Source organism: Megascapheus bottae, chromosome 4, assembly GCF_031878675.1.
Source record: "Megascapheus bottae isolate mThoBot1 chromosome 4, mThoBot2.hap1, whole genome shotgun sequence".
NCBI classification, from domain to species: domain Eukaryota; kingdom Metazoa; phylum Chordata; class Mammalia; order Rodentia; family Geomyidae; genus Megascapheus; species Megascapheus bottae.
This window is the reverse complement of record NC_143512.1, coordinates 76,635,236-76,650,398: the sequence shown is the minus strand read 5'-3', so window position 1 is coordinate 76,650,398 and position 15,163 is coordinate 76,635,236.

Genomic DNA, 15,163 nt, shown 5'->3' with positions numbered 1-15,163 from the left:
ATTGCACAACAGGAGTCAGTTTTGACACAAATCATGTTCACCTATTTACCAGTTTTTCACACTTTGCACAGTAAAGCTTTAATAGTCACCAGAAAAATAAGAGTTTTTATCAAGTTCTGCCCATTCTTCTATCTATTCAAACTGCATTCAACAATGCTACTTATTCCATTGCATGTGCTTGTGGAAATCTGCAAGATGCCAGGTACTAGCTTGTTATTGAAATCAACTGGTTCTTCTTGAAGGAAATTATCATGCAACAGTCTTTTATAAGTCCGACTGCAATCATACACATAACAATTATGCCATTTATCTAAAACATCATAAAGTCACACCTGCTTTTAACTGTAATGTTGGTTCATCCTTTTTTCAAAAGACAAATGGGGGACTGGGAGTTTGGCCTAGTGGTAGAGTGCTTGCCTAGCATGCACGAAGACCTGGGTTCGATTCTTCAGTACCACATACATAGGGGAAAAAAAGCCAGAAATGGTGCTGAGGCTCAAGTGGTGGGGCTCTAGCCTTGAGAAAAGGAACCCAAGGACAGTACTCAGGCCCTGAGCTCAAGCCCAGGACTGGCAAAAAAAAAAAGACAAATGGACTTGTCATTATTGTTTAATCATAATTAGTCCCCAAAGGAAAAATAATCACTTTGCCTACACTGGAATGTCTAATTGGTTAGGTCAAGAGACAGAAGGTTACAACATCAGGTTCAAGTCCTCAGAACTGTGTGATGGGTTGGGAATGTGACGTAGTGGTAGAGAGCTTATCTAGCATGCATGAAGTCCTGGGTTCGATTCCTCAGAAAGAAAAAACAGAAAAAGCCAGAAGTGGCACTGTGGCTCAAGTGATAGAGTTAAACCTTGACCAAAAGAAGCTCAGAGACAGGGCCCAGGCCCTGAGTTCAAGCCCCAGGACTGGCAAAAACAAACAAACAAACAAAAAAAAAAACGCTCTATGATCTTCAGCAGATCAGTGATTAGCCAAAAACTAAAATTAAAAAAAAAGAAGCGTCTGGTAAATGTAACTGTAACCCCTCCATACATTATAATAAAACATTTTTAAAAGAAGAAGATGAAGCTACCTGAAGTTGTAGAGAGGGAAGGGGAGAATGCAGTCGCCATATTTATTCTGATGAGAGTAAGAAACTGATGGGTTGGGAGGAGAGAATGATGAAAGGAGCGACATCAATGGAAATGCACTGTACTTATAAACAGATCTGTTGGATGGTACAACTACTTAAAGACAATAAAAACGTAATTTAAAACAGTAAGCCACCTGTCGCTGTCCAGCTGGACCCAAAACAGCAGGAACCAGTCTTTCTGAAGGAGAAGAAATCTATTTGGCCACATTTAGAGCTATGCTTCTCATCTACTCCATCAATATGAAAGCCAACTTTCCTTTTTATTCCCCATCCGTCTGTCTCTCCACTGGCTCCAAAATCTGGAAAAAGACGAGCATCAGTCCCGGCATTCCATATGCATCTGTAATAGATGAAGCCTCAGAGCACTTCCTCTTCATCTGTGACCACTGCACTGAGCAGAAGTGACAGATCCGGACCCATCTACACAGTTTCCCTTTGTCTTCTGTGACTAATAGCACATACTTGCATGCAGCTCCCAGAATTTCTATCTAAAGTGCATAGCCACAGAGAGCTAGTGATGAAGCTCACTGCTAGAGCCCTGCCTAGCATGTGGAAGGCCCTGGGTTTTCAATCTCAGCACTAAAAAAAAACAACAACTAAATAGTAACCTTAATAGCCATAGTGGTAGCTTTTCATCCTGGATTTGTGTCACACCCTACTGCAGCAGTGTATAGCCTTTTTAAATCTGTAGACGTTTTAGATTGTTAGGTAGATATGAAATTCATCCGGAGGATCTGCCTAGGCATGTGTTCAAGAAGTTTGACAGCTAACTTTTCCAGTTCCCTGAAATTGTTGAAATGATCGCTAACAACTCATGCAGCTTTCTCAAATCAGTGTAAAACCCAGTTGTCTCACCTCCAACTGGCTGCAGAGACCAGGAGGCTCCTGTACTCCCATACAGGAAGAGAATGCAGAGCTCATTATAGCTCACTTTATTTATTTGCTTGGTTGTTTATATATTTTATCAGATTTGGGATGGAACCCATGCTTGCACATGCTGAGCAAGTGCACTATCCCTAAGCTACAAACATCCCCAGTTCACTGGAGAAACAGACCTAGAACAATGTCATTTAAGATTGTTATATGCAAATCTCTTTTACATCCTTATGATTATAATATATTAATACTACTACTTCTGGAACCATTGTATTAGCCATATAAGGATAATGGATATTGGATGCTGTTTTAAAACAAAAAGAAGCCAAATATGAATTACTTTTAAAAAAAAAGATATTTAAAGATTCCACCTCACTCCAGTTAGAATAGCCAGGATCAAGAAATCTAATAACAACAGATGCTGGAGGGGATGCAGCCAGGAGGGATCATTACTACACTGTTGGTGGGAGTGCAAACTCATCCAACTACTGTGAAAAGCAGTGTGGCAGTTCCTCAAAAGACTAAATATAGAACTCCTCTATGACCCAGCAATTCCACTACTTGGCATTTACCCAATCGTCCAGAAACAAGGACATACTAAATCCACTAGCACAACGATATTCATTGCAGCACTATTTACCATAGCAAAGATATGGAACCAACCCAGATGTCCCTCAGTTGATGAGCGGGACAACAAGATGTGGTATCTATACACAATGGAATACTATGCAGCTGTCAGATGAAAACAATATTGCGCCATTTGTAAGGAAATGGAAAGACTTAGAAAAAATCATATTAAGTGAAGTAAGCCAGACTCAAAGGAACATAGGCTCAATGGTTTCCCTCATCTGACATAATCAGTAGAAACCTTGGGCTCTCCTAGCAGAGATTCACAATAGAACAAAATCTAGATAAATAAGGCCATATAGTATGACGCTAAATGTAAGGACCTCCAGGATAAAGAAACAAAAGCCATATAACGAATGATTGTTGTCCTTAATGTACTGTTATATCTCATTTCTTTTACTGTCCCTTGGTTATCTCATATTGTTACAATACTTCACCTTGTTATCTGATATACTGAATTTATTTGTATTTGGTTATTTGAAATTTGATAGGGAAGGGGGGAAAACCAAGACGGGTGCCAAGACGGGTGGGGGGGTGGAGGGGAGGGTAATGGGTACCAAGACATGTGAAAGGGTATCAATGTATGTGAATTAATGCACCTTCTATCTGGCAAATATCATGTAACCCTTTTATTAATTACAATAAAAATATTAAAAAAAAGAGAGGGTAGGGGGGAAATCAAGTTGTGCAGGGGGGGAGGGAAATGGGGACAAAGACATGAGAAAGGGTATCAATATTTGTGAAGTAATGTACCTTCTATCTGGTGAATATAATGTAACCCTTCTATTAATTACAATAAAAAATATATGAAAAAAAAGATATTTAAGGTCAGGAGTTTGGCCTAGTGGTAGAGTGCTTGCCTAGCATGCACAAAGACCCAGGTTGGATTCCTTGGTACCATATACATAGAAAAAAAGCCAGAAGTGGTGCTGAGGCTCAAGTGGTAGAGCTCTAGACTTGAGAAAGTCCAAGGACAGTGCTCAGATGCTGAGCTCAAGCCCAGGACTGGCAAAAAAAAAAAAAAAAGATATTTAAGCCAGGAACCAGAGGCTCATACCTGTAATCCTAGCAATGCAGGAAGCTGAGCTCTGAGACTTATGGTTCAAAGCCATATTGAGCAAGAAAGTCTATGAGACTCTTATCTCTAATTAAGAACCAGAAGTTCAAAGTGGAGCTATGGCTCAAATGATAGAGCACCATCCTTGAGTAAAAAAGCTAAGGTACAATATCCAGGACCTGCCTTCAAGTCCCAGTACTGGCACACACACACACACACACACACACACACACACACACACACACACACTCATGCTCACAAATACTAGCAGGGATCAGTGAGTACTGAAGAAATTATAATTATTTGGTAATAGAAGAAAAAATGTATTTTAAAAACCAAGATTATTTGTGTTTCTTATAACTATAAGTTTTATGCACACATTTCATTAAGATCTCAAGACTCTGGGCTGGTGGTCAAAGTGCTGTGAAGCCACCCAGTTCAGACATGAGTGTTTAACTAACTCCAGGCACCTGAGAAGAACATGGAATTGTCTTGTCATGTTTTTCTTCTTCTTGTTCACTTCCCTTTTGTGAAAGCAATTCAACTATTCCAGGCTTCCTACCGGTTGTTCTATGAACACCAAGTTGGTCTTGTCCTTACAGGGTTTCTCAGTTTTGTTTTCTTGACATTTAGAAGCAGATAAGTGTTTGTTGTAGGGTTGTCCTGTATATTTTGGCCTGTTTCACTGTATTTATGGACCCCACTCATTAAATGCCACTCGCCCCTCCTTCCTTCTGTTTGTGATAACTAAATGTGTTCAGCCAGGAAACCAAAAAGAAGAAAACAAAACCAGCCTTTGGTTAAGTTAAAAACCTGATAGAATTTCCAGACATCAAGAGACCAAATTAAATTTTAACGGAAGAAGCATACTAGAGAATTGAAAGACACTAATAGGATTTCTTCCTCAGGGTAAGAGCTATCAAAAGCACCCAGAATAAATGGCTGCCTGCTTTCTCCTCTGGATTTCCTTGACCCAAGAGGACTCTCAATATGCATTGGCTGGAAATTCTTCCTAATGACCCTCCAACCTCTGCTGATTGTTTTAGGAGCATGCCATCTTTCCAAGCGCTAATCTGTTTTGTAATAGTAGTGTCTGTTCACAAGGAATACCAAATTTATTACATGTAGACACATAATCAATGACTGCGTTTTCTTAATGAAAGGAAATTGAGGTGACCGGGAAAGGGAGTAGCTTAAGTAAATATGCTAGTCGAACATCAATTTACTTGCTTAGTACTAGTGCTTCTAGAAAGTTCTTTTCCAAGTTGAGTAACTCAGAGATAGCCCTCCGGATGCCAACTGTTCATCCATGGAATGAGAATCTGGCCAAATGCAGTACCGGGAATTGGTTTTCCGTGTGCCTACCTCTAGAGGATCCTCATTCGAATCCCTCCATCTTGCTAATTTATGGCAGAACTCCACGCAGCTCCACAGCCAAGATGCAATAAGGCAGCTCAGTCAGAGGCACCAGGGAGTATTTATGAAACACGAAAAATGAACAGTCCCTTTATTTCCTTTCCCTTGAGCCTTACATCCACTCCAAGGTTTTCTCCATTTCTTCTAGTTTGAACAACTAAAAATTGGCTTGAAGAATAACTTGCCACTACAGGTTCATCTCCACGCAAAATGGTTTTCACTTTCACTTTTATGTTTTCCCTGAGGTAAACCTGATTCTTTTCCAGTTCCAGAAATCCAAAGGAGCAAAATGCACTGCTATGTTTCATCTACATTAAATAATTCATTTCTCTAATTCCAAAGCATCCAATTCAAATACATTGACAGGAACTCATCTACTGTATTCATTAGAAATTCACCTTTCTCTCTCCCCCTCTCTTGCAATGCTGCCTTCCACAAATTTGGTGGTTGTTTCAGAGCATGCTGAACAGACACAATCAATATCTCATTAAGTTGTTTCAAATTGCTGAACTACAGCTGTTTCAGAGCCCAAGCATGAAATATAATTTCATCAATAGAAGTCCAGGCTGTGTCTACACAAAGACAAAACAATTGGGAAATTTAGTCAATTTTGTAAAGAAAGAAAAATCAGATGACTTATTTGGTTATGGAGAGACCAAACAATTATATGCCTGATTTTTTGAAATCATTTATTTTTGTCACATATACAAGCTGTATATGATAGAGACTATCATGATTTTCCTCCTTTGTTTCTTTGAGGTGTTTTTGGTTTTGTTTCATTTACCTTATGACTATATGTAAAGTTACCTATTCTGTTCTTTAAATGCTGCTAAGAAAATTCCCTGCCATTTCGACATTAGCACATTCTTTTTTTAACCTAAGCCTGAGAATGAGCAACAAATAATCAGTGAAGACTGAACTTTTACTGTGAGTAAAATTCAAGGTCTGAGAACTTTCAAAAGATTGTAAGATATGGATCCTTCATTCAAATAGCTTATGCTGTATATAGACAACCAAGGCCTACACCCATGGTGTAAAAACGAAACTCCTGATGCCCCAATGCAGACTATGTAACCCACTAGTAAACCATGAGGGTTGAAAATAATGTTGGAGGAATTCAAATAGAAGCAGTCATGAAGGTCTTGTAACACAATTTTTAAAAACTTGTTATTGAAGTACTTGTTACTAGTAAAAGAAGCATATTATTATGCAGACAAAGAATAGATGATGCCAATTCAGCTAATAAGGAGAGTAAGGTCTAGATTGATTAACTTGCCCACCCAAGGTTATGTGGCTAAACTTGAGCTAATAAGGACCAATTAAAAGTCAGTGATACTTTGTGAAGTTATGCACTTTCTATCTGGTGAATATAATGTAACCCTTCTATTAATCACAATAAAAATTATTTATTAAAAAAAGTCAATGATACTTGTTGGGAGCCAGAGTAGAATCAAATTGTACCTTGATTTGCATCAGACCATGGCTTTATTGTCTTATTGTTTTATGGCCTTATTCTGTTTAAATTACCTGAGATTTACCATATGAATGTAACAGTTGGAAGTTCCCTGGTTTCAAGAAGGGATATAAGCTGGAGTTGACAATAAACGAGGCAGTCTTTACTTGGGCTGCAGACATCCCGGACCCGGTGTGTCTGTCTCTCTTCTATTTTTTCCTAGTCCTTGCCCCCTATTTCAGGAACCCCAATCTGCGAACCCTGGTTTGCTGCCGGCTGGCCCCAGCAGATACTCTACAGCAAAAACAGCCCTGATGGTGCAACTCTTTGTTCAAGAGGGGTTGGGAAGGCTAGAGTTTGGGAAGCTTCCTTATGACAGTGGATAAAAAGAAAGATCTCTCTATATAACTGAACCTTAACAGGAAGATTATATAGCAAATAATATAAAATAATCTAGAGATTTTATTTAAAATATATTGTAGCTGTTATAAATACAATATTGTATTTATAACATTTACTGCATAGTTTATATAAGGTTTAAATAGTAATTGACCTTCCCTTTCTATTGTCTCACTTGATTCTTCTTAAAAAGTGTTATAATTGAGATGGCACTTAAAAGAGACAACTTATGCATTTTTGTTTGGAAATTAAAGTAACCGTCTCAGCAATAAAATAAGACATTCACTATATCAAATAAAAGATCTTGTATTTCTCTATTACATCTATTTAAATAAGGCTCATGGACCAAATGAGGCATCCATACCCCATACTAGTGACATACAGCGATTCAAAGTGGCGTGGTGCTCTGGACCACCTTGTTGGGCAGAATATGCAGATTTGTGATGATTTCTCTATAGTCTTGGGTCTCTGGTCCTAGGAACCATGAGGGCATGACAAATATGAGGAGGTAGAGAAGACCTGCTTAAGGTTACATGAGCACACCCAGAAGATGATTCGTTTTGAGGGATGTGTGTATGTCAGGAATGTGATTATGGGTGTCTTTACTCACCAGAGTACTATCCCTTTACTATGGCTTTATACCAAAAATCAAGGCCTTAGAAAAAATATGTGGCCAGATGCCAGTGACTCATGCCTGTAATCCTAGCCACTAAGGAAGTTGAGATCTGAGGACCACATTTCAAATCCAGCCCAGGGAAGGAAAGTTGTAAGACTCTTATCTCCAATTAGCCAAACTCAAAAGCCAGACATGGAGCTGAGGCTCAAGTGGTAGAGTGTTAGCCTTGAGCAAAAAACTCAGGGACAGCACGTAAGCTCGGAGTTCAAGCTCCACGACAGGTACTTAAAATAAATAACAGCAAATCCAGAAGGAAGCATTTGAGAAAATTAAGAGGCCCTGAATGAATCCAAACAAGTTGCTAAATAATTACTCTTCATCTCTCACAGCTATCACCTTATCCCTTCCATCATAGCCCCCCCCCCCCCCACATACACAAGAGCATCCTCCAAAGCACTGAAGCTTCTGCAATTATTGTGGCCCAGCATACAGATAAATACCCATCTTTAGTGGATACTCAGGTCCATAGACTTAAGTAGAAAGTAGGAGCTGCAGAGCCAGGTAGAATGTATACTTGAAATGTGGTATTCTTGGTGGCCTTTCATCCAAAATGTTTATTACTTAGACTTGTATATTTTCTTATAGAATATAATTACCCTTTGGTTCAAGTATGAGAAAATCTTATTTTTCCATTTGTTGGTGAAAGAATTGATATTCTAGAGGATTGGGGACTACTTTTTGCCATCAATTCTTTGGCAATGTAATCTATTATGTTTATAACCAAGGAAAAGTTCCATGCCAATTATAGTTTGGACAAGATAAGAATGTCTTTTTTTTCCATGTATATAGCAGCCTTGCTGAATATGACATCAGATACAGAAGCTGATTAAATCAAGTGCAAGTGTAGGTGTGATATCCATAGTGTAGGAAATATTCTTTCCTTATTCTGGCAATCCTTTGTAACTAATCTGCCAGATTTGTGGCATATTTTACCCTCTGCAGTGCAGATAATCTTCCTATTCTTCCAAACGTTCTAAAATCAATGTCCTCCAGCAAATAACTAATTTTAAATAACATCATAAGGCCTGTTTTTCGAGCTGGCAACCAAAACTTGTGCAAGTCAGAAGAACTCATAGCCAGTAAACATTATTTTTGAAGTGGCAAATTAGGATTCAAAGTATTATTCTATGTTTATAATAACTGTCTGGTTTTCAGTGCCTGGTAGCAATGTTGCTTTAGTCATACATGAATCAGTTCCTCAGTCTTTCTCTTCGTCCTCTTTAACACTTAGTGATTCATTTGCAGAGCATTATTTGTGTCATAGAATGAGAATTGACTAGATTTGGGGAAAATTCAGCTTGATTCACCCTTGTCTCTGTTTACCACGAAACACTAGAGGAATAACTATTGATTGGTAAATGAAAGCAAAGAGCTAAATGATCATAATTAATATACTCATTATGAAATCTCTGAAATTCTTTTTCCTTTTAATATTTTAATAGAAATATATTTTAAATAAAGAAATAATAGGCTTTTTCCCATAGATCTAAATCTCCTTGTTGCATGATTTAAGCACTTAGGAAAAGGTGGAAACAAAACCATATCTTAAGACTTTGTTATTGTTTTAGTCTTTTCTGAAATAGGTTTGCTGAAGCAAGAAATGCATGTGTCCTTTTATTACTTTTTTTTCCTTTTAAATTAAACTTTTTCTCAGTGATCCGTGTCTATATCTTCCAAAAGCACAACTTCAATTTCTACTTTGAAAAATGGGCTCAAACCATTTTTGTCAACACACATTCTTCTCCACTAGACATTTAATTTGTTCTGGCCTTTCTGGAAAGCATCCTCATCTTGGGGTCTGCCAACAGCCTTAATGGAGCAATTCCTTGAAGTTCTATCAGGTTTGCAACAGAAGTGGGCATCTTGAAAAACAAAGGATACCTGGCTCTCAACCATGACAACTCCCCCTTTAGAGTTCTCCACCCAGGGTCTCTCTCCAGATTCCTAGCCAGCACGGAGACAATCATTTCCTCATTGTAGCTGCTAAGTTCAAGCCCCATGACCAACACACAAAATAAAAGCAGAAAAAGTGGAAGATAAAGACACAAAGAAAGTACAAGAGCAACAAAAGGAAAATAAAAACAAATATGTAGTAGGAATTAACCCAACTACACAATGCTGAGGTTCAACTTCACTTTAGAAATTCATTACCTAAACACACCAAATAAAAGGCAGAAATTCACAAGATTTATACCCCAGTACAATAATACACTTTTAAATACCATGAGTCATATTTCAATAGAAAATTTAAAATATTTTGGACAAAAGAAAAACATAATTCATAATATGTATGTGATACAGTAAAAAAAAGTTCTTAGGTTAAAAATTTATCTAGACAGAAGGATAGGTCTAAAAGTAATAAGCAAATCTTCCATTTTAGAAACCTAAAATAAGAATACCTTAAATCCGATGTATATTAAAGAAAATAAATAATTTGAAAACCTAGAACAGAGATTAATTAAATTGAAAATGGGAACTCAGTAGAGAAAATCAACAAAACAAAAGCTGGCTTTTACCCCAGTTAGAACGGCCATTATCAAGAAATCAAATAACAACAGATGCTGGTGGGGATGTGGCCAATAGTGTTATTGCACTGTTGGTGGGAGTGTAAACTCATTCAACCACTATGGAAAGCAGTATGGAGGCTCTTCAAGATTAATATAAGACTTGCCTATGACCTAGTAATCTAACTCCCAAATACCCAGAAACAAGGCCATGCTAAGCCTACCAGAACAGCTATGTTCACTGCAGCATTCTTTACCATAGCTAAGACATGGAACCAACCCAGATAACCCCCAGTAGATGATTGGATCAAGAAGATGTGGTACTTATACACAATGGAATTTTATGCTGCCATCAGAAAGAATGACATTGTCCCATTTGTAATGGAATTGAAAGACTTGGAAAAATTCTTAAGAGCCAGACTCAAAGAAACATAGGCTCCATGATTTCCCTCAATTGTAACAATTAGTATACATCTAGGGTTCTCCTACCAGAAGATCATAATAGCTCAAAAGCTATGTACATATGGCCATATAGGATGAAGCTAAACAAAATGAACTACAGATTATTGAAACAAGATGTTTATCTTTGTGATTGTTATTCTTAATATGATATGTGAAGCTACTTCTTTTCTCTTCTTTTACCCTTATGGCTTAATCTCTTGTTACTGTATCTGAATGTGGTGCAGGGTATACTGTATATACTGTATCTACATTTATTTGTTTATTTGAAAAAGGGAAAGTAAGGGAAAAATAAGATTATTGGGGTGCCGGGAGTTTGGCCTAGTGGTTAAAGTGCTTGCCTAGCATGCATGAAGACCCGGGTTCGATTCCTTGGTACCACATACATAGAAAAAAGCCATAAGTGGTGCTGAGGCTCAAGTGGTAGAGCTCTAGCCTTGAGAAAGTCCAAGGACAGTGCTCAGGCCCTGAGCTCAAGCCCAGGACTGGCAAAAAAAAAAAAAAAAAGATTGTTGGGAGGGGGTGGGAAGAGGGAAAGTGGAAGGAAAACATGGGAAGGGGTATCAATGTTCAAGAAGTAATGTACCCACTACTGGATGAATGTAACTGTAACCCTCTGTTTATCATCCCCCAATAAATACAAACACACACACACACACACACACACACACACAGACACACACATACATATATGTGTATATATATATATATATATATATATATATATATAGAGAGAGAGAGAGAGAGAGAGAGAGAGAGAGAGAGAGAGCGCCACTTCCAGTTTTCCCATTGTTAACTGGAGATGAGGGTCTCACAGACTTTTGTGTCTAGGCTGGCTTTGAATCGAGATCCTCAGATCTCAGGCTCCTGAGTAGTTAGGATTACAGACAGGAGCCAACAGTGCCTGGCTAAAAGCTGGCTCTTTGAAAAAAAAATTAATAGTCAATCGAACTCTTGCCAGAATTTTTTTTTCCTTTTTTAAAATTTTTTTATTTTTTATTTTAATGTATAGAGGGGTTACAGTTATATTTGCCAGATAGAATGTGCATTACTTCTCACACATTGATACCCCATCTCATGTTTTGTCCCCACCCCTTCCTTTCATCCTTTTTCCTCTTCCTATTTCAAATAAACATATATGTAATATACCAGGTAACAGTCAGATACTGTAACAATATGAGATTAACCAGTCTTGCCAGATTTTTTTTAAAAAGGACCCAAAGTACTAACATAAATTATGAAAGAGAAAACACCATTATCAATCCTATAAGCACTAAAAAGTAATGAAAAGAACCAGAGATAGTGATGTATGTTTGTAATTTCAGCACTGGGGAGAAAAAGAGACACTGCAAGTTCCAGATTAGTTTGAGCTACAGAGAAAGTCTTTGCTTCAAACAAACAAATTAACTGATTAATTTAAAAAGTAATAATAGAATATCATGAACAAATCTGTACCTAACAATCTACAATATACAAAATCTGAATTAAGTACATATCTATCAAATAAATTAAGTAAATAATCAATCATCCAAAATAGAAAACATCTGGCAAAGACAGAGTAATACTGAATTTTATTGAACATCTAAGGAAAAAGTTCAATTCTCTAACATCTCTTTCAAAGCACAGAAGGGGTGAGAATGCATCTTAATCTGTCCTATAAGCCCAACTTTATCTTAATACCAAAATTTGATAATATTATTAAAAGAAAAGAAAACCACAAGCTAATATTTCAGTGTAGAACAAAAATCTTAACAAAATAGTTAAAATTTAAACCTAAAACTGTATTATAAGAGCTGTCTAGTATTAACAAAAGGGGAATTCATCTATGGAATGCAAGGCTGGTTCAACATTAAACTACCCACTAATATAATCCAACAGGCAAGAGTTTCCTATGAAGGCCAACAAAAGCAAGGATGCGCCTTCAGCACGGAATTAGAATTCCTTGCTAGTGCAAAAAATACAAATAGAAAAAGACAGAGAAATATCAGAAGCTGTAATCTTAGTTATTCTAAGAGCTACATCATGGTTCCAAGCCACTCTAGGAACAGTGCTGGGTACCTGTCATGAGAGTATCATGAGAGGCAGAGATTGAGAGAATCACAGTTCTAAGCAGGAACGTCTATGAGACTCCAGCTTTTCATTTTTGCTTGAACTCAGGGGTTGAGCACTCTCCTTGGACTTTCTCAAGGCTAATGATCTGCCAATTGAGCCATAGCACCACTTCCAGCTTTTTCTATGTATGTCGTACTGAGGAATCAAACCTGGAGCTAGGCAAGCACTCTACCACTAGGCCAAACTCGTGGCCCTGAGACCCCAAGATTTTAAATCTATTTTTATTATTTTTTTGCTAGTCCCGGTGCTTGAACTCAGGGCTTAAGTACTATCCTTGGACTTTCCTCAAAGCCAGCACTCTACCACTTGAGCCACAGCACCACTTCCAGCTTCATACACTTCAGTGTATGAAGTTTTGAGGAATCAAACGGCACTCTACCTCTAGGCCAAACTCCTGGCCTCTATTTTTATTATTTTTAAGTAGTTGAAGAAAAGAGTTTCAAGTCAATATATCAATTTAACTACAATGTATCTTAGCAATGTCATCCTCTCCATTGTCCTCCCCTGTCTCTTCTAACCACCTGTACTTTTTTGATCAAGCTAAAAAATCATAAAACATATATTTCCATAAAATGTTGAGAACTCTGATTTTTGTGTCTGTTGACAGGAAGTTTTTGCATGTTTTCAGTATCCCACTGAATTTGTAGGCAAAATTCACAGGAAGAAACCCAGAATCTGTGAAAGTAGTATCACTACTTTGCTTTCAGTATGTAAATGGCACAGTGAATCTTAAGTAGGAGGTTGTCCACTGGATAGCTAATCCTATTAGCCTTAAAAAGCAGAGAGATTTCTCCATTTGGTGGCATAAGAGGAAGGCTGAGAGTAGCCATAGGGGTCAGAGCAAAGTGAGGCATGAAGCCAACTCAGCACACTGCTGGCTAAAGATGAAGAAGGCTGGGCCAAGAATTTGGCCTAGTGGTAGAGTGCTTGTCTAGCATGCTCCAAAGACCCGGGTTCGATGCCTCAGTACCACATACATAGAAAAAAGCCAGAAGTGGTGCTGAGGTTCAAGAGGTAGAGCTCTAGCCTTGAGAAAGTCCAAGGACAGTGCTCAGGCCCTGAGCTCAAGCCCAGGACTGGCAAAAAAAAAAAAAAAAGATGAAGAAGGCCTCACAGGGGCCCCATCTCACATGAGAAGGAACTTGATCCTGCCAACATATAAAAGAACTAGGAAAAGAATTTTTCCCATGACCTCTACAACAAAAATATAGCCCTTTATTTGGCTAAACTTGTAAGACTTTTGGAGCATGCAAATTCAGATTTCCAACCTACCAACCAGAGAGCTAACAAACTGACATTACTTTAAGTGTGTAAGTTTGAGGTCATCTTTTTAGGACAGCATTAAAAAAATTCTCATGGTTAACTAGGAAAAGCAGTATGGTGATTCCTCAAAAGACTAAACATAGAGCTCCCATATGACCTAGCATTTCCACTCCTTGGCATTTACCCAAATGTCCAGAAACAAGGACAAACTAAATCCACTAGCACAATGATGTTCACTGCAGCATTATTTACCATAGCAAAGATATGGAACCAACCCAGATGTCCCTCAGTTGATGATTGGATCAAGAAGATGTGGTACTTACACACAATGGAATTCTATGCTGCCATCAGAAAGAATGACATTGCCCCATTTGTTAGGAAATGGAAAGACTTGGAGAAAATCATGTTAAGTGAAGTAAGCCAGACCCAAAGGAACATAGGCTCAATGGTTTCCTTCATTTGCAATAATTAGTACACATCTAGGACTCTCCCAGCAGAGGATTACAGTATCTCAAAAGCTAGGTACATAAGGTCATATAGGGTGAGACTAAATGAAAAGAACTCCAGGATATGGAAACAAGAGCTTTATCTTGTGTGATTGTTGTTCCTAATGTACTATGTTATTTCTCTTCTCTTTTGTTGCCCTTATGGTTTATCTCATATTGTTACAGTATCTGATTTTGTTACCTGGCATATTGTATATATGTTTGTTTATTTGAAACAGGAAAAGAAAGAGGGGAAAGAAGATGACTGGGAGGGGAAAGGGGACAAAGGCATGAGAAAGGGTATCAATCTGTGAGAAGTAATGCACCTACTACCTGACATATATAACTGTAATAAAAAAAATAAAAAGTCAGTAATTCCAAAAAATAAAAAAAAACCCTCATGGTTAGACTTTGCCACAGTCAAAGTCTCTCAACAGTTTCAGTTTCTGTGGCTAGGATTGTTTTCTACTGGACTCAGTGAACTAAACTGCTTGTGACAGTGTTTAAATGTTGTCTCTTCCTATTACTGGACTGCGCTTATCTTTCCTGCAGTGGTGTTGTCTTTACCTTGTGCTGGCCCTGCTTCCATTAATTAATGATAGACAGTTCTCAGGGTCACCTCCTGCTCTGTAGGCCTGCTGCCGTGTTAGCCATATTACCTCAGCTTATTTGGAATTTCATGAGGTTCTTCCCAACAT